The following is a 27,719-nucleotide window of genomic DNA, read 5'->3' as shown; positions in this document are numbered from 1 at the left end:
GCCGGGAATCCCTGCGTTTGCGGCTTTGTCGGATCGAGCTGAAAAAAACACCCCGGGACGTTCTGATGGTTTCGGAAAGCGCTTTCTTAACCCCAGCTAAGATTTGTTCTGAGGATAAATATCCTCAGAGTTAGGGGTGAGCAGTATGAGCAAAATGTCATCTCTGTGATACACTTATGATATACTGTATATGTTTGCCCCCAAACTATAAGTTTACACTGAAAAAGAGAGAGAGGAAAAAAAAGATTTTAAAAAGACCAATTTTTGACTTTTAGCAATGAAGCTGCTTCCAGTTGGTTTGTAATTTATTTGAAAAAATCGATAAAAAACACACCACATTTTCTACAATATACTGACATGATTAATCACAATATCGATATTATATGATCATATCGCTCGGCTCAACCTCGAGCATAGATGTTTTAACTTGAGATTTTCCGAACATGCAAATTAGAAACAGCTACACGCCCCGCTACCTCTTGTAGACCTGCATTTGCATATCGATCCTGATTGGCTCTTGTATTTTGGGATGTAATAACATTTGCCTGTGGCGTGTTCAGTGCAAACTCAGATGCAGTGAGAAACTCATTTTGATTCTTTTAAGGATTTGACCACGACTGCTGAATATTCAGAATTTTACAGACACGAATCTCGTATCCTTGTTCTTAACTTCATCTTCAGTCAAGATTCAGTTTCAGCCTAGCTTAAAGAAGTTTTATCGGTCCTCGTTTCCGTTCGTAAACATAGACAAGGTGTCTGCGGATCCTTGCGTCTTAAATTCCTCGGTGTAAAAATAAGGCATTAAAACGTCTTGAGTTCACATTTCAAAGGTCTTAAAAATGCAACCGAACCGACACGGTAGAGAAGACTTGGATGTTATTTTCGCTCGTTGACGTTCGAGATGGTGAACCCGTCTGACCGCGTCTGACCGCTCGGAGCTCGTGTGTGCGGCTCATCTGTGTTTTAGAGCGGCTCGGTTCACAGGAAACGGCGCTCCAGACCAACGTCACCTCTGCCTGTGCTGTGAGTTTGAGTCGCTTATGACGTGCGTTTAGACACGACACGCGCAAACGTTTTTGAGGGCAGAGCTTTACAGCATTTCACCTGAAGTGAATTAAAAAAAAAAAAACGGTTTCCGACAAAATAAAAGCCAATAAAAGTTCTAAAGCGTCAGAAATATATTATATATATATATATAATAAAACATTACTAAATAAAAATGTATTATTATTATAATTACTACGTATTATTCAGTGCAATAGTAATAGCAAAGGTTTTTTTTTAATAAACATGTTTCTGTATATTTATAACGCTACTTGTTCCATTCCTCTGGCGTTAAATTACAAAAAAAAAACCCTAGTAAACACTGTTGCGCGGGGGTTTCTAATACAGCTGCTGAGGGCGTGATGGTAAATTTGACGTCTTTTTCTCTTCTGACTGCCGTAATCCATCTCTCTGTAGTTTTTTTTTTTTTTCCCTCTCTTGGAAAGTCATGGAAAGGAAATACTGGATTTTTTATTTCTCCTTTCACTGTTGGAGTAAATGGTAATGCAGAAAGGATATTTGCTCTGGTCTCCCATCTACCTCTGTAGAAGTTTACCCTGTTATAGTTTACTTAAACCCAGAAATGGATGTATATGCATGAACACAATCCGTTATAGCTGATGTATCATGTAGCATGATTACTTTTTTTCTGGAAATGTCTTGAATACGGTATAAAAAAAAGTGTTAAAGCGCACCTATTATGGTTTTGAAACGTGCCTAATTTAATTTTAAAGGTCTCATACAATAGATTTACACGCATCCGAGGACAAAAAACACTTTACCGTGCTCATAATTTAAACTGCAGCATTACCTTTTTCCCCCCAGTGTCACAAACGACTCGTTCAATGATCCGTTCTAAAGATTCGTTCTAAACTCCTCCTTTCAGATTTTCTTACTCTGCTCTGATTGGTCAGATGTCCCAGTCTGATGTGATTGGTCTACTGCTGTCGAGCAGCGAGCAGCCGATGAAGACCAGAGGCGGGGCTTTTTGTTACAAACCTACGTAGGTTAACACAGGAAGTAAAGTCTGGAATCACTAACGACTCGATTCAGCTGTTCAGAATCGATTCCTTCTTTTGGGGAGTCGATAACTCCGTTTGTCGTGCGATTCGATTTTTGAAACTTTTCCGACTCTTTAACATTCACAAACAGTTGCGTATATAACACACTACATGAAAGGGAATATTTGAAAAACCATAATAGGTGCACTTTAAATTTGAAGCGCTGATCCATGCGGATACCCTGATGTATTCGAGTCAGACGTCCTTATGAAGAGATCGGACAAATATCCTCATCCTAGTACAAATAGACCCGTGTTTGAGAATAATCTTAAACTAAACCTTAGTTAGAGAGAGTGGGATTAGTACAGCAGCGAAGACTGAGTAGAAGTTCATTAAAGTATCTGTAATGCTTTAGTGCTTAGAGAAGTGGTGTGTGTTGGGTTTTGGCTTGTAGACCACGTGTGACTCAGCAGTTTGGACCAGAGATAGCTCATTCTACCCGTTTGGTCCCAGTACAGAGTGTTGATGCGTGTCTTCCTTGTGATTTGATGGATGACGAGTCATGAAGCAGTCATGAAGTAAGGAATGAAACACTTGGGGTGTGCTGTTGTAGGAAAATAATCAATGACAGGGTGGTGCGATGAAACGGAGTTACTCTAAGCATTATCTAACCTATAACAGCACATCCTGACGTGTTCTATTCCTCTTGTACCACAGCAATTTCCCCTTTAAATCTACATTTCTTTATTTATTAAAACATGGTACGTCATACTTTTTTTTTTTTTTTCTCTCCATTTATACAATATACCATTGTAGTTATCATTCACATTATAGGAGCTATAAACACTCGTCCCCTCTCCAGCCTCTCTAGTTAAGATAATAAGACAAAACACACACCGCTTGTGTTACTCATGTTACTCAGAATCCGAACTTATCTTTCCTGAAAACGTAACCTGTTACTAAGCAGCGATACTGGAGACTCCTTACATAAATGTTACATGTTAAATAAACGTCTCCTTACAGAAAACTACACGGTTATTATATCTGTTCACACGTTCCTTCGTGTGTGTGTGTGTGTTACTAGAATAAACGCAATACTATAAACCCACTCATAGAAAACGAATCGACGGCTTTTGACCAATCAGAATGGAGATTTCAGCAGCGCTATGGTCTGATTCACGGTAAGAAACTGCGAATGTCCAGCGAGTCTGCCGTATCTGATCGACACGACTGCCTTCGTTGTGATATACACCAGAGAAAGAGTGACCTTCCAGTCGGTGGCTGAATCACTTCCTGCTCGGCTCTGTTTTGTTAAAGGAGGGTGAGAAGAGGACGTGCCTGGTTACTCGTGATGCACATGGTTGTGGGGCGAACGAAGAACAAATGAACTTGTGTTAAATGAGGTGCTCTGCTCCACCTTCTCGCGCGTCTTCGATAACCGCCTCCATTATTCATCCCTAAGAGCTCAGGGCTCTCTGCGATTACCGGCTGGACTTTGCATGTCTGTATCTATCAGGAATGTGCGTGTTTCATTTCTGATCGATGCAGTTCTACATTTATTCGAATCGATTCTTTCTTTAGATAGTGACAGGGCCCGGTGTCAGCGAAACATGCGCTATTAATTAAATCAATATTACGCAGTTGAGAAACGATTTACCTGGCAGTTCTGGGAGTCTCGAGAAGCGTCGACGATCACGGATCGGCGTCATGAGGTTAACATTGTGTGCTGGACGGAGGAGGACTTGCCCGGCGTTGCGGTTAATCGATACTCCCTCTGGGCAACTTCACACACTTATCCGAACTTTACACTCTAATATATTGGTTCTTCCCCCGGTATCTTCAGTACATTGGGAAGTCCAAAAACACTCATTGGAGTATCGGATCTCTCCCTGCAGATCGATTGCTTTTGCGCTGTGTGGGGGTGTGTGTGTGTGTTTAGGTTTTAGGTGTCATTTTATCGCGGATATTTTGTTTGCGCTCCACAGTAAAAAGGCAAATATAAGATGCAGGATATTGATCAGAAAGCACTGATACTCAGGAGTCGTCCCTGGAGGATGAGTGTGTGTAGACGTTTTTTTTTGTTTTTCCATGCCTTGTTTGATTATCGTGCATGGCTGCGTGGATATATTTTTGTGACTGAACTCCCACTAGCAAGCACACACACCCCCACCTGCTGTAGTGAGTGCGGCAGAGCAAGTAGGAGGTAATTTAGTTTGACTTGTGTGGGGCCTCCTGCTGACATTTGAGTGGTATTTAAAGCCTCTTGCCCTGACTGCGGTTGGCATTTTGAAAAGGGGGGGGTGACTGTGCGGCTTTCCGTAATCTCTCTCACCTCTCCTGCATCATGATCACCGGTGATTACGGCTGGCACGGACGTGGTCCCGGACTGATTGCAGCCCTACAAGGAAATATTGGCTGGGATCAGGGTACTCCTGAGCACTTTTGGGTTGGGGGTTAAAGTGGAAAGTTAAAGGACAAATATCAGAGGTGAATGGATCAAGACGTAGATCTCGATATTTATCTTCGATAGCCTGTTTAGTCTGAGGCAGGTGGTGGCACAAGGCCAAGACGCGCCTTGCTGATGTGACTAAACTCTATTAGGAAGTGCAGCAGAACATCTGCATCTACAGAACATCTGCTCCAGACAGAGGGAGCTCAGCAATCCTACACGTCTGATCTAATCTTGTTATGAAACATGTCTCCAGCAATACGCGGTAGCTTCATATCACTAAGGCCTCGTCCACATGTATGCAGATGTTTTTGAAAACGTAGTTTATACCCCTCTGTTTTATAAAAACAACAACAATAAACGACCAACATGACCAAAATTTCAATTTCATCCGTTATCCGAAAACCTCTGTTTAGAGTGCAGTTTGTAGCGCCTGTGCATGAGGGTGTCGTCATAACACCAAGTGAAAATACAGACGCAAGCATCGATTAAGGGGGCCAAGCACTTTTACCCCTTAGCGACATAAGAAGACCAGAAGCCACTGCGACCGTCAGCGCTTCTTCTCAAGAAGATATGCTGGCTCATTTCCTGTTTCAACATGAAGTCAAACCTTGTTTGTTGACTTTCTGTGATGTTTAACGTCAAAGCGTGAAAGCTTTGCTGAGATATGCCTTCACTTCCAATTCAGTTGCATGAAACATCACACATCGAAAATCCATTTTGTCGGCACTGGTCTGGTCTCATGATGCTGTGATCCAAATTTCATCGTGATTGGATGAAATTATTGTTCCCACTGCACTAAAGAACACGCACTAGGTGCAGATTTCACTCAGTAACCTACATGTCTTGTGTTCTGTGACCATGGAATTGCTGTTAAGGAGTCATGCTGTTCCGCATTGCACCAAGGAAAGAAGTGTAAGGATTAGGGATCCTTGAAAAGATGGATGCAGGAACTTTGGGTGTGACGGTATACAAGGTTTAAATTCGATTCGATACAGTGGTGTATCGATGCAATACATTTTCACAGCAAAGTATAAGCATTAAGAATGACCTTTCCATGTCAAGTGATTTAAAACAATCAACGTTATAAAAGTACTACAAGTGAAATTTAATAATGACACCGTGTTTGATCCGTTCAGACTCTCAGCAGCATATAACGAAACGCCGCGGCGTTACACCTGTTGCAGGCGCTGTTGCTGACTAACCCGGAATATCTCATGAATATTCATTTGTTCATTGCAGAAACATGTACAACCCAAACATCGAACAGCCATGACATTAAAACCACTGACAGGTGACGTGAATAACATGTCGAGGGGTGGGGTATATTTATTACACGGCAAGTAAACAGTCAGGTCTCGAAGTTGACGTGTTGGAAGCAGGAAAAATGGGCAAGCGTAAGGATCTGAGCGACTCTGACAAGGACTAGATTGTGATGGCTAGACGGCTGGGTCAGAGCGTCTCCAAAAACACAGGTCTTGAGGGGTGTTCCTGACATGCAGTGGTTATTACCAACCAAAAGTGGTCCAAGGAGGACGACAGGGTCATGGCTGCCTAAGGCTCGTTGATGCGTTTGGGGAGCAAAGGCTAGCCCGTCTGGTCCAATCCCACAGAACTGCTGAAAACGTTAATGCTGGCTGTGATAGAAAGGTGTCAGGACACACAGTGCATCACAGCTTGCTGCGTATGAGGCTGCGTAGCTGCAGATGGGACAGAGTCGTCATCCTGATTGATTCTCAGTAGAAGGTGTTTTGATCACATGCTTCTCGCTACAGCTGGAGAGTCTAATCTCAGTGCTATGTTGGACTGATCTGTGAGGATGTCTTAGCCTCCTCCTCCATCCCAATCAGCAATAAGCTCCCCTGATTGGAGGCATGCAGAGAATTTGTTTAGCGCTCACTGATGGTCCAACTGAGGCTGTTTACCACGGAGCAATAATCTTCATCTGTAATAACAGCTTCACACACACACAGAATCTCTTGACTCTCTCGATATTCTCTCTTTTGCATTCTCCATCTGCCTCTTTCTTTTCTTTTCTTTTTTTCCACTCTCATTTCCCTCGGTGTTGACTGAGATTAGAGCGAGCCATTGATCCGGTCTGTGCTATATTTATTTTGTGCTGCTCGTGTTGAACAAATGTCTCCTGTGTTCACCTCGAGGTTGGGAAGAGAAAAGTGGTCCCATTGAGACAGCGTTCTTCAGGTTATGGGTTAGAAATGTGAACACAAACTCATTTTCTTTATTTACTTTCAAACACCTAAAGAGCTGAAGCTTTTCTGGGGGAGAGAGAAATGATCAAAGGTGAAGTGTGGAATAAACCTTCTGAAAGGTGTGCTGATGTAGGAAAATAATCAACGATGGGGTGTGCTGATGCGGCCGGACGCGAAGCAGAGTTACTGCGTGTTATTCCTCTTATACCGCAGCAATTTGCCAGCATTTAAAAAAAAAAATCATTATTAAAAAGCACCACCTCATTTGTTTTATCCATTTCTAGTTACACTAAATGTTGTGGAATGTCCATGAAACAAGTGATCATTATCAACAATGGTACGTTTTTCTTTGTTAAATTATTTTAATCGGTTCATTTGTAAGCTTCAGTTATGTGAAACGCCACTGAATTTGCTGTTACTATAGAAACGTTGATGTACTAAGATATAAACAAGCGCATATAATGCGCTTTGCCTTGATTATTATTTCCTAATTGGTCACTTGAAATACATAATAAATATGCATAATCTAAAACGCAGTAACTCAGTACGGCTTGCAGCTCATAGAAATAAAAATCCAGTATCTCAAAATATTAGAATAAAGAATTTATACTGCAGAAATGTCGTCCTGAGAAGACTCTAATCAGCGAATTAACTCAAAACACCTGCAAAGGTTTCCTGAGGCTTTAATCTCTCAGTCTGGTTCAGTACACGATCATAATCACGGGGAAGAAGGAAGTAAATGTTTAATTTCATTTGGAAATCAAGGTTCCAGAGTCTGGAGGACGAGCGGAGAGGAACAGAATCCGAGCTGCTTGAAGTCCAGTGTGAAGTTTCCACAGTCAGTGATGATTTGGGTTGCCATGTCATCTGCTGGTGTTGCTCCACTGTGTTTTCTCGAGTCGAGAGACGATGCAGCGTCTACCAGGAGATTTTAGAGCACTTCATGCTTCCATCTGCTGACCAGCTTTATGGAGACGCTGATTTCCTTTTCCAGCAGGACTCGGCACCTGTCCACAGTGCCAAAACGTCTAGTATCTGGTTTGCAGACCGTGGTATTACTGTGCTTGATTGTCCAGTCAACTCTCCTGACCCGAACCCCATAGAGAATCAATGAGAGACGCCAGACCCGACAATACAGACGAGCTGAAGGCCGCCATCAAAGCAACCTGGGCTTCCAGAACACCTCAGCAGTGCCACAGGCTGATCGCCTCCATGCTACGCCGCATTCATGCAGTCATTCATGCAAAAGGATTAAAACCCCAACCGAGTATCGAGTGCGTAAATTAACGCCATACTTTTCAGAATGTCGACATTTCTCTATTATAAATTCTTAATATGTAAGTGCCGGTAATAAGCTACCTCTTGATAATTGGAAATTTCAGAAATCATTTAATAAATGAATACGTTAATATGCCAGTACATGTTTGCCATATTGTTTTGATAAGATATAGAAAATGAATCAACACATTTCTGACCAATCCGAGGGGGGCGGGGAGTCTTTCCGAAACTGCTGATCTTCACATACTAGTGTTTACACAGAATGGTGAGGAAAAAACGGAAAACATCCAGTGTGCGGCAGTTCAGTACGCGGGCGGGTTCGAGCTCACACGAAGGTCACAGTAACTCAAAGAAGCACTCTTTGAGCCGTGGTGCACAGAAAAGCATGTCCGATCGCTCAACACGTCGAAACTGTGAGGCGGACGAGCTACGACAGGAGAAGCCCACATCAGGTTCTCCTCCTGTCAGCTAGGAATCTAAGGCTCACCCAATCTGGACAGAACAGAACCCAACGTCATACGGTTCAGATTTTAGCCACAACGCAATCAGTAAAATAAGCCAAGCTTGCCAGCGTACTGGCGTACTAGAACTACTTTAAACCGTCATCGAATATCGGCAGAGCTCCAGAGTGCGAGATGTATTCGTTTCAAGCGCCTACTCCAAAAGGTAAATCTTTTATTAGTTTGTACAGGCTTGAGAGGTTTCAGAAGTCGGCCTATTGAGCCGCACGATTAATCAAATATAAATTAGCGTTGATTCAGCCCTCTGCAATTAATCAGTCCCAAGAGGCTGTAATTAATGCATTTTTAATGTAGTGTTATCCCTGCTGCAAGGATTCCGTCTAAAAATAACTCGCTAAGTGAGTGCATGATGATGAATCTCTGGGATTTTCATCCTGTTTGTTACAGAAATACATTAACTAGCACTAATTGCAATCAGTGTCACTTTACAATATTAGCTATTATCACCGGCGTCAGGATCGTGTGTCTTCCGTCCTGTACACCCGGGTGTGCACGAGGCGCTCTTTTTCTTTCTTTTCTTTTTAAAACACGATTTAGTGGTGTCTGGTCTTGCTGCGAATTTTTGCATAGTCACGCCACGAACAGTGAGATTCTTCTCATCTCGGCTGTTCAGAAAATCTTCCCTCGCTTTTGTTTATCCATTGTTTTTTCCCCAGGTAGATGCGAAAGACACCCACGCTAAGTCGTCAAAGCGTAGCTGTGAATGCGACGCTGCATTACAGAGCAGGAAGAGGAAGCTGTGTTTTTTTTTTTTTTTAAATGTTTATTTATTTATTTATTTATTTATTTATTTATTTCCCCCTCGCAGTAAAGGTCGTGTATCAGACGGCGAGGATAAGCCTGTTTGTTTTGCGCATTAGCAGCATCTCCTTTTTTTTGTTTGTTTGTTTGTTTTTGCGTCTCTCCATTTACCCACATCCTTTCTCCCTATTGCTATTTGCATGGCTTCATCGTTCACGCGCTCTCTCCGTCTCGTCATGCTTAATGCACGAGGACGTACGAAAGCGCTTAGAGCACTACAGAAGAGTTGCTCATAAAGAAAAACCGCCGCTTCAGCATCTTGCCTCCATGTCCTGCTGCTAACTTTTACCAGTCTAATAAAGCTGCCCGTGTAGGCGATATTGTATTTTAGATTGGACGTGTGGGGGAGGGGTGGTCAGACCCCGCGTTTTTGCATTTCGAAGGGGAGTTTTTATTTATTTATTTTTCTCTGCACCAGAGATGTTGTGCGCTTCTCATAGCTTCCAGCTGCGTAGAAGATTTACAAAGCTTTCCCTGTTTTCTTTCTCCCTGCACTTCACCGAGCATCTTCTGAACTGGATGATCTGAGATCTTCAGAAGACCGCGTGTGTACGTGACGGCAGCGTTATTAATGTTCGAGCAGGGAGTAAAGCACAGCAGGGCGTGCCGTCGGAGGAAAACGATCAACGACCCGGTGGTGTGAAGAGGCTCACTCTCACCACCCCGGGCTGATGATTTTTCACTCGCAGCAGGAGACTTGTTTTAGCAGGGTTTATCATGTTTTCTCTGTTAAAGAAGGCCAGGTACTTTTATCCGATTATAGTTGCATTATATGCTGTGGAACATTCAGTGAAACAAGTTAGTTCATGTGATCATTTACGTTATAGCAGCTGTAAATAGTCGTTCCCTCACCAGCCCCTCTGTTTCCTTTCTTTCCTTCTTCTTTTCTACACGTCTCTTCTTTTCTCTGTCGTTTTTGCTCGTCTCCCTTTATCGCCGTTTCCTTCCTTCCTTTCTTTTCTGTCTGTCTGTGTCTTTTTCTTTCTTTCATTCATTCATTCTTTCTTTTTACTGTTTTCTCTTTTTCTTTCATTCTTTTCTTCTTCTTTCTTCCTTCTTTCCTTCCTTCCGTTCTTTCTTTTTTCATTTCTACTGTTCTTTCTTTATTGTTTTCCTTCCCTCCTTTTTTTTTTTTTTTTTTTTTTTTTACTATTTCTTTAGTTCTTTTTACTGTTTTCTTTTTCTTCTTCTTCCTTCCTTCTTTCATTCCTTTCTTTTATCTTTTTTTGTTTTTATTGTTCTTTCTCTTTCTTTTTATGGTTTTCCCTTTCTTTATTTTGTTCGTTTGTTCATTTATTCTTTTGGGGGTTTTTTTTCTTTCTCTTTCCTTCCCTGTCTTCCTTTCTTTTTCTTTCTTTTTACTGTTTTCTTTTTTGTTCCTTCCTTCCTTCTGTCCTCTTTATTTCTATAATTCTTTCATTTGTTCTTTATTTCTTTCTCCTTCCTATCAATCTATCTATCTATCTATCTATCTATCTGTCTATTTTTACTGTTTTCTTTTTCCTTCTGTCCTTCCTTCTGTCCTCTTTCGTTCTTTATTTCTTTCTCCTTCCTTCCTATCTATCTGTCTGTCTGAATTTTTACTGTTTTCTTTTTCTTTCCTTCCTTCCTTTCCCCTGTTCTGTCAAGGCGAGCAGAATTTTCAGCGCAGTCGCACTACACTAGGCTTCACTTGAGCACAGTCCACCTCTCAGACACCCCAGTCTCCGTCACTCCACTCCTCACCCGAGTCAGATCACGGTGTTCTCACCTCTCTGAAGGAACAGATAGTGAGTGTGGTTTGATCGAGATGGACTACACACAGTTGCGCATGTGACAGCACCCTCGATGATTGGAGGAATATCCACACAACGTCTTTATGATGAAGAGCAGCTGAAGTAGAGCAATGTGGCAGTAATGAAGAGGCAGTAAGAACTCAGGAAGTCAGGAAGTAGAGCACAGAGAGGAGAACCCGAGCAGTGATTAGAGGAATGAACTGATGACCGGGAAGCGCCAGCTAAAGATAGAAACAGCTCCTTCATAGCTGACTCCCCTGCCCTCCACCTCTCTCTCACTCTCTCTCAAACACACACACACACACACATTATTGCTCACCTGCAAAGATGGTTTGAGACCCCCACAGGCCCACATCATCCGTCATGCCCGGTGCACATCGTCTTACACGTACACACACACACACTCACACTCAGTTTAGGAGGAAAACGAGTGGCACCGGTGGATACGCTTCCAGTCAGCTCATAAATCTTTATACCTGTGTTATTAAAAATTTAAACAGGACAGTGCCCCTTTTAACACAATCATGGTCAATGCAGAGGCTCCTGATACATTAAACATGGCCTCTTTTCTCCCATTCCGCTGCTTCAAGATAGTTTCCATCGCTACCTAGAAAGTACCAAGCTTAAATGATTATTATCCACACAGATGACCTTTGACCTTAGGGAGCTCCTCAGTAGCTGCACTGCTGGACTGCATGCTATTAATTATGTAGAATAATAACGCAGTGATCTTTCACATGCGTACACAATGTATTCATAACTATTATAGTCGAATAACACTACCTGATCTAACATATACTGTATGCGTGGTTAATTTTAGCCGGCGTGTAACTGATGTTTAGCGGCTGTAATCATTCCGTCTCTGTGAGAGATCTGTGAATTATAAGCGGCTACGTTTTCAACCGCGGAGATGCGGAGGTTTTTACTAAACACTGTTGATGGTATAGTTTAATAAGTATAAACTCCATTTACAGGGTGATTTTGAAAAAATGTTTAAGCTTACTGGAAACATTTTTTCTTTGTATATTTTATTTACTATACAGCTCTGTTGTCCTTTTTTTTCCTTCTTCAAGACGTTGTGCAGTTTGCCCCATTTAGCGGCATTGAGCGATTATTGCACCTAGTGGTCAACAATGGGAACTGCAGCAAGTGCCCGATGGGGCAGAAATCAGGCTGCGCCATGCTTGGGGAAGGATCAGAGGACAGAACAAATTATTTGGGTTGCCAGATTGGGATTGTTTAAAATTCTGTTTGCCTGCCAAGATCTTGTTTTATAGAAAATTATCTACATTAAATCTAATAAATTTAAACAAACAAAATGGCAAAGCATATGTGCAGACAGTGTGTGTGTGTGTATAATGGTGTACAAGACTATCATTCTACAGATTGTGTGTTTATTTACAGTAATGCACTGTGAATCCTTTGAAATAAATAAATAAATAAAAAAGAGTATGCTACAATTTCTACTAATGGCCACTATAGGATATTTTTGGGCCCTTAAAATGGGGTCACAGGCCAAAGAAGTTTGAGAATCCATGCTCTATAGGCTGGGTATGAAGTAAGAATAATCTCAATTCAGTGTCTGCTATGTTGGTCTGCTAGCTAATAACCTGTACCAAAGCACAAGCAAGAGAGTCTCTGTAAACCTCCTGCTAATAACGAAACCATATACGATATACTCAATGTTTATTTTTTGTTTTCTTAATATCTGTGAGTCAACATAGGATGAGTCAGTCAGGAATTTACACACACTGCTCATTCTCCATTCCCGAGGACATGACACAGTACAGCAAAGTTTGTCGCAACAGCTGTTATTGCTTTCCTCTCCCAAGATAATTTTTATCCTCCACTTTTTATCCTCTGGTAACTTTTCCTTATGTCTTAGAGGCCAGGCTCTATTGTTTCTTAATGTTTATTGAATATCCGTACCAAAAATAAAGGGCCGTTTAAATAGAGTCAAAAAAAGGGGGGTTGGGGGCAAATGTAGCTGTGGGGAGTGATAAAGGGGGCCAGGCACCCAGAGTACAAAGGTGGTTTGTGGAGGTTGAATGAAATATTAATGCAAGAGGTGCTGGGTGCATGTTTTGATAAATAGTAGACAAAACATTTGTAGGTGTAAATTGCACACAACGTGTTTTCCACTTACTCGTAAGAGTGCACAACATTGCACCAGTTGATCACTCAATGTGATGGCAATGCGGTTGGTTTAAACGTGAATAAACATGGACAGTTTGAGCAAAACAAAATGTCTCTGAATGTATGTTTTTCATTATTTAGAAGATCGGTATCGCACTATAACGGTTTATTCGAAGAATATTGGACAAACTATAGAGAACAAGTGTAAAAATGGGTTTGTTCTCCATGACTGGCTAACCTCATTTGACTTTGCGCTCGGTGGAGAGCACCAACTCCTCGGCTGCTTCAGCTATGCGACTGTATGGATGTCCGTCCACCGTGAAAGTGAGTGACTTTGTCTTCTGGGGGAATGTGTCGAATTTCACACTCTTTGTGCCGTCCAAAGTGTGTTGGGTCACAGATTGATTCGTTTTTGCTCTCCTTTTGTGAATCATGCTGATCTTGTTTGGGTAGCTAGATGGTCAACATCTGCTTTCCTTGTACTTTGTCTTTGTGTGCATATGCCTGATGGGTGATGTGTGTGTGTGAAGGGAGGGGAGCTGCCACTTTGTGTTAGCGATGTACCACAGGGCTCTAGCGGCAGCATCACAGCACACTTTGATTCGCCAGGCTTTCCAGGTCGACGAGCTGATGCCTGATAATAACATTGTTTGATTGCTGGAGTGGAGATGTAATTGATTGATCTGCCAGTGCGTCTGGGGTCAGGCTTCAGAGGGGATCCAGCCACTGGAGTACATTCATCAACGAGCACATCCCCCTAGTCTCCCCCCCCCCCCTCCCTTCCTGTATTCTCCTTCACTCACTTTACTTTCTCACCTCCATCCTGCTGGTGATTTTAAGAGAGGCCATTTTAGAGCTTGTGGAAACAACACAGCCAAGATGGAGGGCAGGGATGGATGGAGTCTCGGGGATGTGTATAGGTTTGTAATTAGACTCGGGATTTAGAAAGTGAGAGAAAGAGTGGGAAGGAAAGATTTATGCAGACAGAGAAAGATTGCGAATAAGGTCTAATTGGTTTGTTGCTTAAGATAATCAATCTTTTTCCATGGTGCTTAATTAAGGGGCAGGGGAAGCCGCTCTCGCTCTCACCCTAATCCAATCACTGATGAACAGGAACTGGCCAGTTAAGAAATACAAATTGGAGCTGAACAAAAATCAAAGCATGTAATTGGCAATTATTAGAGATGAGTTCCGGCCTGATTCTCGGATCCGCAGAAGGCTCATATCGGATTCGGATATCCCTTTTGTGTCCGATGCCAAGACCGAGTCCATCACCTCATGTCATGCGTGTACAACCCTGTCCAATCTGAGGTCTATCTGTGGTCAGTAGGGTGATGTGTATTTGTGGTGATGAACGTTTGACCAGTGCAGTGTCATCATCCTGAATGCCAATTATTTTTACCATTGAGCTGAATATTCTGGATAACGTACAGTATATTAAACAAAAGGTGTATTGAGAAAATCTAGTAGATGGATAATAATTAGATTGAACCTTTTTTTTATTTTTTTTTAACCGTTATAACGTTGAGAAACGACAGCACTCCGACGACTCCTACAGAAAATACGGGCGTATGTTTTATGAATGAGCTGTAAGTAAATCTACAAAGAACGATCCATACAGGCTGCTTATTCCAAATCAGCTCAACCACAGCAATTTTGGTGACGGGTCTCTTGAGAAATCCGACATTTTGTACATCATCTCAGGAAAAAGCCATTCTTTCAGACATTGTAATAAAATAATCATGAATGACTATCATGTTTTCTGGAGCTTTGCAGATTTGCAGTCTTTTTGGGTGAGAATTACATAAGACGACTGAGCGTTTTAAAGCTAAACGATTTCATCATACACTTCCACGGGTGGAGCAAGCAAGGGATAAATAGAGAAAGGGGTACATTTACAATAATAGCAGCGAGTAAAAAAAAATATTCAGTTTCAAGACAATGGTTATAGCTTGTGTCACTTGAGTGGTAAGCTAATACATACCATTTAGAGAGTGACATTTTCCTTCGTATTACAGCGGGGAAAACGTTTTGAAAGTGCACATTGGATTGAGTATGCTACTCTTAATATGCTCATATTGTTTTGTCCTTTTGGAAGTCAGATATAATAGGTTGAAAGTTTTGCATCAGAAACATTGACCGCTAAGAGACCTGTGCGATTCTTGATAAAACCGGAATCTGTTTATAATTGTTGTGTAGAATAGAGATCACAGGTTTTTTTTCCCCCAAAATAAATAAATAATTGTTTTGTAAGGAACAATTACATTAGCAGAGCTAAAGCTTCATTTTCCTTGCCGATGTTTGTGAATGATGGCTTGTCTGCATTTCAGTTACTTTTGTACTGCATACGCCGACATCCTGAGCAAAAAATAACTGTCATTAAGTATAAAACGTTAATCATATTAGTGCCAAGAGTACAGGGGGTCCTCCCATAATTAAAAGTAAACAGCAGTATTGAATGCTTGTTAATGAATTAGTTGTGGAAATGTTTCTGTTCTTCTGCCGAAAAAAAAAGACTCATTTGTGGGTGAAAATTGGTCTTGATAAACACTCACTATGGGTAAGGATTACTGACGAGTTTTGACGGAGACTGTGCAAGCATCCACGACTCAAACACCCCATTCGTTCATATCCTGCATTTAGTCATCATTTGTGTATTTGGAATTTAATATTTAACATTTGCCCAGGACAAATTTGTTTCTTCTATCTACGTCAGAGAAAATTCATTCACAGTTTGGCTCTCCTACGGTGTTTCACCCTTTTTTTTTTTTTGTTCTTTTGTAGATTCACCACACTTCAGGTGAGAACATGAGGTCATGTGGCACAGCAACAAAGCTCATTTGGTCACGGAGAATAAGCTTAGTTTTCCTATGTAGTTTCTCTGTGTTTTCTTTTTTTAGATGTGCTGTACTTTGTGTGAGAGCATTAGATCATGTGGTACAGCATCTAAGCTCATTTGGTCACTGAGAATAAGCTTAGTTTTCCTTCTTAGTTTCTCCCTTTTTTCTTCTGTGGATTAGTTGTACTTCGAGTGAGAGCATTAGATCATGTGGTACAACAGCGAAGCTCATTGGTCACAGAGTGTAAACTTATCTTTCCTATATTGTTTCTCCCTTTTTCTTTTGTAGATTCACCACGTGTCATGTAAGAGTGTGAAGTCATGTGGTACAGCATCTAAGCTCATTTGTTCACTGAAAATAAGCTTAGGTTTCCTCCATAGTTTCTCCTTTTTTTTCTTTTGTAGATTTGCTGTACTTCGAGTGAGAGCGTTAGATCATGTGGTACAACAGCGAAGCTCACTGGTCACAGAGAGTAAACTTATCTTTCCTACATTGTTTCTCTCCTTTTCTTTTGTAGATTCACCACATGTCATGTAAGAGTGTGAAGTCATGTGGTACAGCATCTAAGCTCATTGGTCAAAGTGCTGAAATTAAGATTGCGATTGTAATAAGGTTTTTGTGCAGGTATAAATATTTGCTGTTATATTCTTATACGCCCGACTAAAATCAGTTAATAATCAGTCCATCTCAGAGCTAAATGATGTGTTTGGTGCGGAAATGTGTGATGCCAGCAGGAGTCTGAGGAAATTTTATAGCTTGGACTTAACAACCTTATCATGATGCTTTATTTTCCTGGAGTATGTAGTAGTGGACTGTACTCTCTTTTCCTTTTCCGGTACTATTATTGTAAGTGATTAGATTCACAAAGCAGTCCTGCACTTTGGCCTTCTGTATGAACGAAAGCTCAGCGTTCAGCGTATTTGCAATGCCGACGGAGTTTGTAGCCGTTGAATCGAATTAGTATGAGGTTCCAATCCTCGGCCTCTGCTTCTCTGCCGCTGATTTAATTCTGGACCATTTGTATCACCAGCACTGGAAATAATCATATTCATCTCTTCCTGCCGAAAAGTCATCAAATGAATTAGAAGAAGCAGAACTAAACTAGGACTGTGAGCGCTGGACTGAATAAATGGGTGGCTTCTTCACCGAGTACTCGGGAATATTGAAAATGGCTGTGCGCGGCCGTGCTGCAGGTAATAACACCCATTTAGGCTGCTTATCGTGAAAAGCAGAGCTGGTTCTCTTTGGAGGGGTGGCAGAGGAGACGGAGGCAATTAGAAAACATTAAAAAATTATAGTTCAGGATGAGGAGGTGTGTTATTTATTTATATATATATATATATATATATATATATATATATATATATATATATATATATATACACTTCTGAATTTGGTTGGAAATGGTGCTGTCAGTTTCCTATCTGTATCTCTCTCTCGCTGGGCTGTTTTATCTAAAATCTTACTTTTATCCTCTAATATGAGCCAGAATTTCTTGTGTGAGCTCTGTTTACTCAGTCATCAGGTTCATCTCATCATCCCGGGCAGCTTTGCTTCCACCTCCTGAGCTCACGTTTACCGGAGGCGCTGGTACTTTATTCAATAAAGCATTCCGGAGAGGGCAGTTAAGGCGTGAGGCAGAGTAATTGCGTCCACAGGTTGTTAATACCATGCTTTCAGGTAATGCGTGACCTGTGGTGTTTACGCTACTTTGATATTCCACCTCTCCTTCCTTCTGGAGCTACTTCCAAGCCTAAATGACCCACTTTAGTCCACGGATATGAGTCAGATTCGCAGCTTCGTTAAGAGTTTAACAGTCCCCCACCATCACCACTGTAGATTATGATGTAAGCTCGTCAAACGGGCCAATCGGGGAGGTGTGAAAGAAAGCCGAGAACAAAAAACAAGCAGACAGCAGAAACGGAAATTGAAATGGCGGTGCAAACCTAACTAAAAGAATTTCAGTCTGTTCAGCATACGGTGGGGGGTGAAAAAGAAAAAATCCATTATGTTTGATACTGCCTCGGCTGCAGTACGTCGCTGCCAGAAACCAGGGAAATGATATTAGGCGAGTTGTAATGCGATTTCTGCGATGTGCGAATATGAGATCCTAATGGATTTGAGAACACTGGAGCAAGTCTTTATCACCAGTATTTATTCCCCCGGTTGCAAATGTAATTTGCTAAGTACAAGACGATCAGCTCTGATCCTGGTAGGAAAATGGAGGGTGGGAAAGAAAAGAAGAAGAGTCAGCGAGAGTTTGGGTATAAGAGAGAGTACAGGAGAGACCGGTGGAGATATCGGGCTTTGTGTCGAGAGCAGGAGGAACAAAAGAAGCAGAAGTGCCCGTGGGTTTGTGAATACGAGTGATGAGGAGTCAGGCTCCTTTTCAAACACGCAGCCTCTCGTCTCAGCTGAATGAGAGGATTTTTCTAATCATAGAAGCCTGAGGAAAGATCACTATTGTGTTCTCATGCCGTATCTGTGTCTACACAATGCTGATGTTCTTCATAGGCATGGCTGTGAAATGCTATTACGCAATTTGTACTTACCAGCCATTTCAAAATGAACAGCTGCATGTGTCATGCATGTTACTTTTCAATTTGGGAAAAAAATTCAGTAGGATTGGGGGGGAAAAACACAAAAAAAAAACCCCCCCAGTGTTTTGTGGATTAATTTTTACTTAATAAGGCTAGCATATTGATTCAAATCGTTAAGGGTTTCTTTGTATCGTGTTTCATAGAAATTGTGTTATGATGTTCACGATAAGTGGATTATATGTAACCTCTCAAAATATAGTGTTCAGATCCTATAAATCTTTGTGCTCAGTCTGATATAGTGCCGGTGTTAAATGAAATTAAATGGGACTGATAAATAAAACTGCCTGCTGTAATCATCTCAGCATTGAAGAATTAATGCAGAGAAATGGAGCAGTTAAAATGTTATGGAAGAAAGAAAATGGTTCAGTTGCAGTGGGTAAATTAAGGATCGTTAACACGTCCTTTTGGGAGGGGTGGGGGATTATTTGTTTAAAAAAAAAAATAAAGAAAAAAATCCTGACCTATCAAATGTTACAACGAAAATATCAAATTTGCATAAATGATTGTCTTTATTTGTGTTTTTTTAAAAATTTTTTATTGCACACTGGGACCAATTAAATGTTTAATGCTGAAAAATGCCAAGCTCTAAGTAGAATTCTCCAAGAGCTTTTTCCACCGCTGATGAGTGGGAGTATTTCAGAAAGCACTGAAGTCATCATAATGAGGAGTATTAACAAGCTCAACTGGAGAATAAATAAATAAATGAATGAATCTCAGGTTTCAGGGGCAGATGTGATTCATAATTTGAGGAAACCAGGCGTGTTGTCTGAGTAACCGTGCGACTCTTGGTGTATACAGTACAGTGTGTACAGATGACAGGACATTCCCAGTGCTAAATTTCCCACACTTTAATATTTAGCGATTAAGGCGATGTCTGACAGCAGCGCACAACCTTGAAGTTGTTTCTTTGCTATAAAAAAAAAAATAAGTAAGTAAACACAGTTGTTAGCAGTATTGGTTCGTGGGTTTTGCTGATAATTGGGCGCTGTAAGATTTTTACCTCATTACCATGTGCTTGTACATGTGTTTTAGAAGAGAAGCGCAGACGTAAAGGCCCTTTTTGGGCCTAGATTGGGCCTTCGTAGCAAGTTCATAAGCATCGTGGTAACATTGCTAGCACTTCTTGTGAATTTTGTGTTCATGAAGCATTACAAATGCGTGTGTCATGTTATGGAAATTTTATGAAAGCTTTTACACCTGTATAAATGTTTGTGAGTAGTTTTTATTTTATACATTTATAACACTATAAACTCAGAGTCCATAATTCCCTTTTGATATATGTTCAGTAATTACAATAATGTGGTGATCTGAGATATATAGATACTATACCCAAGTAGCGAAATTCCAATAAAAGCGCACCAATGTTGCTAGGAGCAGATATTATGTAAAACTAGGAGGTTGTACGTTCATGATTTATGGTATTATGCATGTAACTGTAACTATTTATAAACATTTATCGTTTATAAATATTGATTTGATTGACCGATATTGATTTTGAAAATTTTTTATTACCGATACGATTATTTGCGTGTTTGTTTATGATAGCCGATGTTTATTTATTGTTTCACTTCTGTTTTTGACATAATGATAACACCGCCACTGAACTGAACAAACCGTTTCATCTATAACCATTTTCTTCACTTGCATACAGAACAAAACTCTTATTTATACGCCAATAAATAGAGAGGTCTGAAAAAGTGCAGTAAATTTTAAAAAATAAACATAAAATGCTGTTACTTTTTAAAAAAAAAAAAATATATATATATATATAAACGCTTCGATGAGGTGAAGGGATTACATGACTCCGTGAGTTTCTATATTTCTTAACACCAAGCTGCATAAACTACATATCATGCGTTTATCTGACACATCTCATTTGTACTTTAATGGCTGTTATGTTAAATAAATTTGATCAATTAAAGCAAAGCAAGTATACTTTACCTGCGCACACCGTCGTTGACTCCGTCTCCCCTCTTCCCTCAGATTCGGTCCTGCACGCAATTCTCAAAACGTCCACAGTCGGTGGATCCGATATTATAAAACCGATAACCGATTATGGAAAAGTGCTTAAGTATCAGGGAAAATGTCGGTAAAACCGATTATCGGTCAATCTCTAATCAGGACACATAATATCCTCTAATATCTGTTCATTTCGAGACCCTGTGTCGATTTGTGGTCAATAGATACTAGACCAAAACGTGTGGTGGTGTGCATTATAACACAAGATTCGCATGTCAAAGTTTAAGCGTATAATTAACAATTTATAAGCATTTATTCAGGCTTATGCCAGTCATGACACATTATGGCTTTCCAACATGGTGAATGTTGTATTTATAAAACATTAACATGCCATGAATGCATTATATGTTATGTTATGTTATGTTACAGTACCATGCAAAAGTATCCAACCCCCTTATAAGACATCAGATTCGTCCGGATTACAATTGACACTTAGACAGATTTTGTTCTAGCCAGTAATTTTATTGCAGTACGCGCTTAAAGTAAATCTGTAAAGTCCGAATACTCGATTCCTCAGCAGATCTTTAAAAGCTGAAGAAAGCTGCTAGCATAAATATTCAACTCCTTCAGATGAGTACTCGGTAGAACCACCGTTAGCTGCGGGAACAGCTTTAAATCAGTTCCTAATAGCTGTTGGATGTTGTTTATTGGCTGCAGTTTTCAAACTGTGCTACAGATTCTCATTATGATTCAGATGTGGACTTTGGCTTGGCCACTGTCGAATATTTACCCAGATTCTGAGGATGAAACGAGTTCCAAAAGTATGATGCTGTCACCACCAGGTATCACTGTAATTGAGCTATGGCCTGCGTTAGGTTTGTGCCACACACGGCGCTTTGAAACGTGCCTCTAACAAATACCTCAAAGAACTCTTTCTAGCCACGTCTCCTGTACAGCCTTCGGTTATGCAGAGCTCTTGAAATGGTTGTATGTTGCACTTTCACTCCACTCTCAGCCGTTGTACTCCATAACTCCTTCAGAGTGACTGTTGGCCTCATGTGGCTTTCCTCACCAGTCTCGGTCTTGTTTTCCGCTGTATTTTGAGGGAAGGCCTGATCTATGTAGTGCTTCAGTGGTGTGCTGCAGCGTCCACTTCCTCACTATTGATCCACCTGTACTTACTGGCATGTCCAACCTCTTGGATATAATTTTGCAGCCTATTCATGAGTTATGAAAATATATTACCTTATCTTTAACGTCCTTAAAATGCTACTTAGTCTTAATTTTCACCCTTTTCCTTCAGACCGACTGTCTTCAATGACCGTTTAGCTGAGGTCTTTGTCCAGGAAATGGAAGCTGTTTTAATATTTCACAGAGGAAGTCCAATTATAAGGCAATTGTGTCCACCTTAAGAGAATATCTTTCATCTGAAGCTTCGGGAACCTGGGCATTTGAAATGCTTTCTGACCAATAATTAAATTTTCGAAAATTCACTATAAGAGAACATGAGATTGCAATAAAAATACAGACAGCAAGAATATGTGTATATGTATATAATTTGTTATTCAGACAAATTTGATCAACGCCAGCTGGATTGAATGCCTTTCCAGTTTAAATGTCATGTTGTTATACGTATCAAATTCCGACTCTCAAACCATCGGGACTTTAAGAAGCTTCTGCATCAGCTAAACCAATAGGACTAGTATTGATACGTCATAGATGATGTCTCCAAGCTTTATGAATGTTTTGTATAAAGAAAAACCGAATAATTTCCAAGGTTAGGAGACACAATTTCCGCCGATTAGAGTCACCCATCATGATAATTTAGTGTTCTTCTGTCTCAATTTAAAAGTCTCTAAAGACAAGTCTTGGCATTTACCTACTGTAAGGCCTGCCTAATTGCTTTATAAAAGATGTATACAGTGCTTATGAATGTTTTATGAAGTGATTTGTGAGTGTGTATATTACAGTATATATTAGTTTGATAAGACTTTAAGAGAGTAAGCTTTATCCCTCTTGTTCCTGCTCACTCGGACGGAGACTAATCACGGCAAGACTCTGATCATTACTTTCTCATTGCATTCATTTAGATTTTATCCTCTCTTCAGGTGAGGACGTCCTTCTGAACTGTATGAAAGGACCGCTTAATCCTTTTCAGGGTCACGGGGAGCATCGGGCACAAGGCGGGGTACACTCTGCCTGGACGGGGTGCCAATCCATCGCAGGGCACGATCACATACACATTCCCATTCGTACACTACGGACACTCATGGCATGTCTTTGGACTGGGGGAGGAAACCGGAGTACCCGGAGGAAACCCCCCCCCAGCACGGGGGTTTCCACACACACACAGGGCCACGGTGGGAATCGAACCCCCGACCCTGGAGGTGTGAGGTGAACGTGCTAACCACTAAGCCACCGTGCGCCCTTGTATGAAAGGACAAAGGTTGAAAGGACAAAACGTCAGAGCCTCGAGGCTGTCTTCATTCCAGGCCATTCAGAGACCGGCATGAGCACATGGCTAGATTTATCTACGGCTGTAGATGTTGTTCATGTCATTCACTTTCACACATGCTAATGTGAAGTGTAGCGTGGCAACCGCATCACGTTTTGCTGATGCATTTTCACCTTTCGGGGCTACGGAGACGTTTCTTGGCAACAGTGAACGCTTCTGTTTAACAGTTTGAGACATTGGCAGAATAAATGTGTTCACCTAATAGGTTGCTTTTCATACCACACTTGAGTTATTTAACACACACACACACACACACACACACACACTTCCACTCTTTTAGATAGACCATTGTCTCTATCTAGGGGCCAAGCACCATATGGAATTTTCCCTCACTGCCGGCTTATTTTACCACGGTTTTCTTTTCACATTCAATCAGCCGACAATGTACCTCGAACCAATTTCAATTTACTACCTGGCTGAAGCGATGGAGCCGCTTGTGGTAAAATTAGGGTGTAAATGGCTGCCAGGGGATAGAGACGCGGCTTAGAGCGAGGAGGGGGAGGGGGGGGTGAATAGAGGAATTCTTTAGTCAGATCTTTCTGTGAATGGCTTTTCCTGAATGCTCTGACACCAGGAGCTATCTTATTGGATGTCGGATTCTCAGGACGTGCGTGCAAAATGTGGGTGGTCTTCACATTCAGCATGCAGATGAATGCAGTTTTTGCATTCCCTATATTCCTTATGATGGTGTATGCTTTTTTGAAAGGGAAAAAAAAACCCACCCTTTTAAGCCCCGTAGATGGATTCCAATTTTTTTTGTTTCACTGCAGAACCTTAAGTCCAGGAAGTGGAGTTAGACTTGATCCAGTTCTCAAGTCCAGAGAGTGGAGACAACTCTGTGTGTTTCAGAATGGATGCGTGTTGTACGAAGAGCATGGGCAATTTGCACCATCCGGATTCAAACCCATGATCTCTCGATAATGATTTGTTATGACTCTTGAGAGCCTCTAAAAGGGCTCTGCTTCCTTATCCGATAAGGAAACACACACTCTAACTAGACCCTTTAAGGGTTTCCCTATAAGGCCAATCAAAAGAACCCTGCAAAAACACCCTAATACACTGTACATGGGTTTGGTGCAAATTTTTTGCCTTCTCTTTTGTACAAAGGCAATGCAAACATTTGCATTCATCTGCCTATCCTGTTCTCAAGCATCGTAGGGGAAGTGGTCAGTTAGTAGATAAGGCTTCGGGTCACTGATCAGAAGGTTCCGAGTTCAAATCCCAGCACTGCCAAGCTGCCACGGTTGGGTCCTTGAGCAAAACTCTTCAACTGCTCAGTCTTATCCTGCCTCAGTCGATTTAGAGCCATTAAAGCGCCAGCCAAATGATCAAATATAACAAATAATCCTGGAGTTTCAGACTTGTCGTTTGAAAGATTTCGATTTTTATTTCTTAGCCTTGTCCTGGTCAGCTCTACTGACGCCTTCAGTCTGCCACTTTTATTCCCAAATTACAGCTGGAGTTTTGTTCCCGTGCCATTTTTAAAGTCCTTTCTTTTTTTTGCACAAACCTCTTCCGCTCTCGCTCTTTCTCTCGGTGACAGGCATGGGGAGCGGTTGTTAAGTTCACTCTCTCAGGCGCAGGAGGCTCAGAGTGGTCAATACTCAGCTGAGTCATTCTCCGCATTATCATTTATGGCCTTTACCCCATGGAGGAGGAGGAGGAGGAGGAGGATGGAGTTTAGGGGAAGAGAAATAAGTAGTGATGTACAACATTTATCCATCCATCTGTCTGTCTCTTAGTAAACAGTGTGGTTTGTTGATAATTGAACAAGCCCACAAGGCTGTCCACTGGCATCAAGGATGCCCACTAACACTAACAGCAAAGCAGTATTCCTGAATGTGTTAGTAGCCCGTAGAAGGCTGGTAGGCAACGAGGCGAACCGAGGACACAGGAGTCCGTAATGAGAGAGTGACGCTGTCTTTTATTCATCATTTTTATCAAAACACTTTACAGCACTTCTCTTAGTAAACAAAATTTATGGGGTGGGGAAAAAGAATGCATAAAAACACGTACCACGATCCTGACAAAGACAACTTACCTTCCGGTTAGGTGTAACCACTCACTCATTACCCGCTAGTTCTCTGCACAACACCTCCCATTCATAGCTGGTGTTTGACCACGCCCTTTCTGCCACTTGGCCAATGAGAAGAAATTAGAAAAGGTCAATATTTTTTGCATTATATGTATTATAATTATTTTAATTCTATCCATGCATAAGATTTACACACCATGTCGCCGTGGAGAAATCTTCTCGGATGTCTTCATGTCAAGCGAATAAAGTTAGGATTGCTGGAAAGCACCTGCAGAGGAGTTGGTTAGGTAGAAGTCAGAGTTGTCAAAACTAATCAGAGGTGAAAAAAAAAAGAAAAAGAAAGAAAGAAAAAAAAAAACTTTCCCAAACTACTACAGACGATTTCAAACTGCGGCCAAATTACATCTAAATTATATCAATCAGCACAGGATTTTTTTGGCTCCAGATGAAATTGATTGGAAGCAGTTCTAACTTCCTGGATAAAATCTGGTTTAAAAAAAAAAAAGAAAGAAAGAAGAAGAAATCTTTAGTGAATGTAAAGGAGTTTCAACCTTCAGAAAAACGTCACGGCATTAAAAGAAGAAAGCCAGTATTTTGACCAGTTATAAATTCACGTCTGCAGTGAGTTGAATTTCTGAAAAGTTCATTCATCTTTCACATTTATTAGAATACTACATTAGTAAGTAAGCTAAGTGGCTTCTTGGATTTTTTTCCCCCTATGCGGCTATTTTTTCCACCCATCATCTTTTAGCTATTCAAGCACCAGAGGACCCTGAGTTAATCTTTTTGCTATATCAGATTGGTAGTGATGTCATGCATTGACTAAAGGAACTGCCAGTACTTTGAAGGACTGGAACAAAATCTGCTAGATAAAGAATTATTATAAAATAAGAGCGCAGCTGCACTCGCTGGTGTACGTCTACAGGATATGAGCTCGAAGCTAACGACGTCCTGAGAGGCTCGTTCAGTATTTACACAACTACTCTTCTTCGCACCTGCCTGATTATAACGTCCTAGCAAAGCGACAAACTATAACTGGAAAGTCGCGGCCTGAGGAGAAAGTCCAGTGTTCGTTAAAGAATGGGCCTCTGTCATTTCTGACCTAAATATCAGCACTCAATGAGGCTTATTATTATTATTATTATTATTATTATTATTATTATCGACGAATGGCTCCTCCTGCTGCATCTGTCAGTCAACTCCCATTTAACGTCACAGTCAGCTGCCTCTTCTGGACCGCACTCTGATTTGGGGTCCTTAAGGTCCCACTAGGGTTTTGTTGCTGGATTAGCAGCGGGTTTGCTCTCTATTTGTGTTCATTCCCAGACGAGAGTGCAGCTATTCTGAGTGCTGAGACTTCTTCTGATTAATGACAGTCTTTTTTGGGAGGTTTAAGCTTCTCGGTGTTTATCAGGCCGGACATTTGTTCCAGCAGTTTTCCATTTTCACAGGTAAATATCAGATAATTTGGTTAGTTAAACAAGACCATGAAGTAAAGCTCAAAAAATATATTGAAATTTCATTATAATTTCACTGTTATTCTAACATCATCTGTTTGCCAGGGGTCTGTGGATTTGTGATTGCAAGCATAAAGAAAAAAGGAGAAAATTGCAGCATGATGTACTGTAAGTGTCATGGTATAATAAAGACATAGATTTAAAATGAAAACTAAATTACGACACAACTTTTATAAAAGCTTCTTTTGTAATTAAAAATGCGCTAACCTGCTTGCAGTCAGCCATCAGTAGTGGTTTTATGACTGATATTATACTGATTTTACTGAATTGTTTCTAAAGATTACATTTTTTTCCTGATGGCGATGGTCCCAGATTTTGAGCCTGTTGTTGTATACAGAGCACTTCCTGTTCCTGTTTGTAGAAGCTTGTGTTCCTTATGGGCAGCGGTGGCTCGGTGGTTAAACACGGGGCAGCGGTGGCTCGGTGGTTAAACACGGGGCAGCGGTGGCTCGGTGGTTAAACACGGGGCAGCGGTGGCTCGGTGGTTAAACACGGGGCAGCGGTGGTTCGGTGGTTAAACACGGGGCAGTGGTGGTTCGGTGGTTAAACACGGGGCAGTGGTGGCTCGGTGGTTAGAGGCTCTGGGTTACTGATAAGAAGGTCAGGAGTTCAAACCTGAGCACTGGCAAGTTACCACTGTTGGGCCCTTGGGCAAGGCCCTTAACTCTCAACTGCTCAGTTGTATAAATTAGATAGATGTAAGTCGCTCTGGATAAGGGTGTCTGCCAAAATGCCGTAAATGTAATGGGGGGGATGTACGACTTGTTATAGAGTCCTTTAAAAAAAAAAAAAAAAAAAAAATTTTCTCCTGGTCTTTAATTAGGGGTCCAAGCACATAGTATTGGAACCCTGTTGAATTTGTATTCGAATCGTGCAGACCAAACCGTACAGGTACGTTCACACACAAAACGTTTGTATGTCGATGTACTATGAAGTGGCAGGTAGGCGTTCCTGCTACTTGTTGGCATAGTAACATGGATGGCGCAACTAACATTCCACTTTTGACAACAAACCAGTTTTCTTGCTGCTAAAATGAAA

At 41.1% G+C, this 27,719-nt stretch overlaps 1 protein-coding gene across 1 annotated transcript in view; it reads left to right on the top strand.

Moving 5' to 3' along the window:
* exoc4 (exocyst complex component 4) overlaps positions 1–27,719 on the top strand; it is a 160,597-nt gene that overhangs the window by 65,871 nt on the left and 67,007 nt on the right. The gene's annotated exons all lie outside the window — the stretch shown is intronic.

The sequence above is a fragment of the Ictalurus punctatus genome, chromosome 19 (genome assembly GCF_001660625.3).
Source record: "Ictalurus punctatus breed USDA103 chromosome 19, Coco_2.0, whole genome shotgun sequence".
NCBI lineage: Eukaryota > Metazoa > Chordata > Actinopteri > Siluriformes > Ictaluridae > Ictalurus > Ictalurus punctatus.
This window is presented reverse-complemented; position numbering and strand designations above follow the sequence as displayed.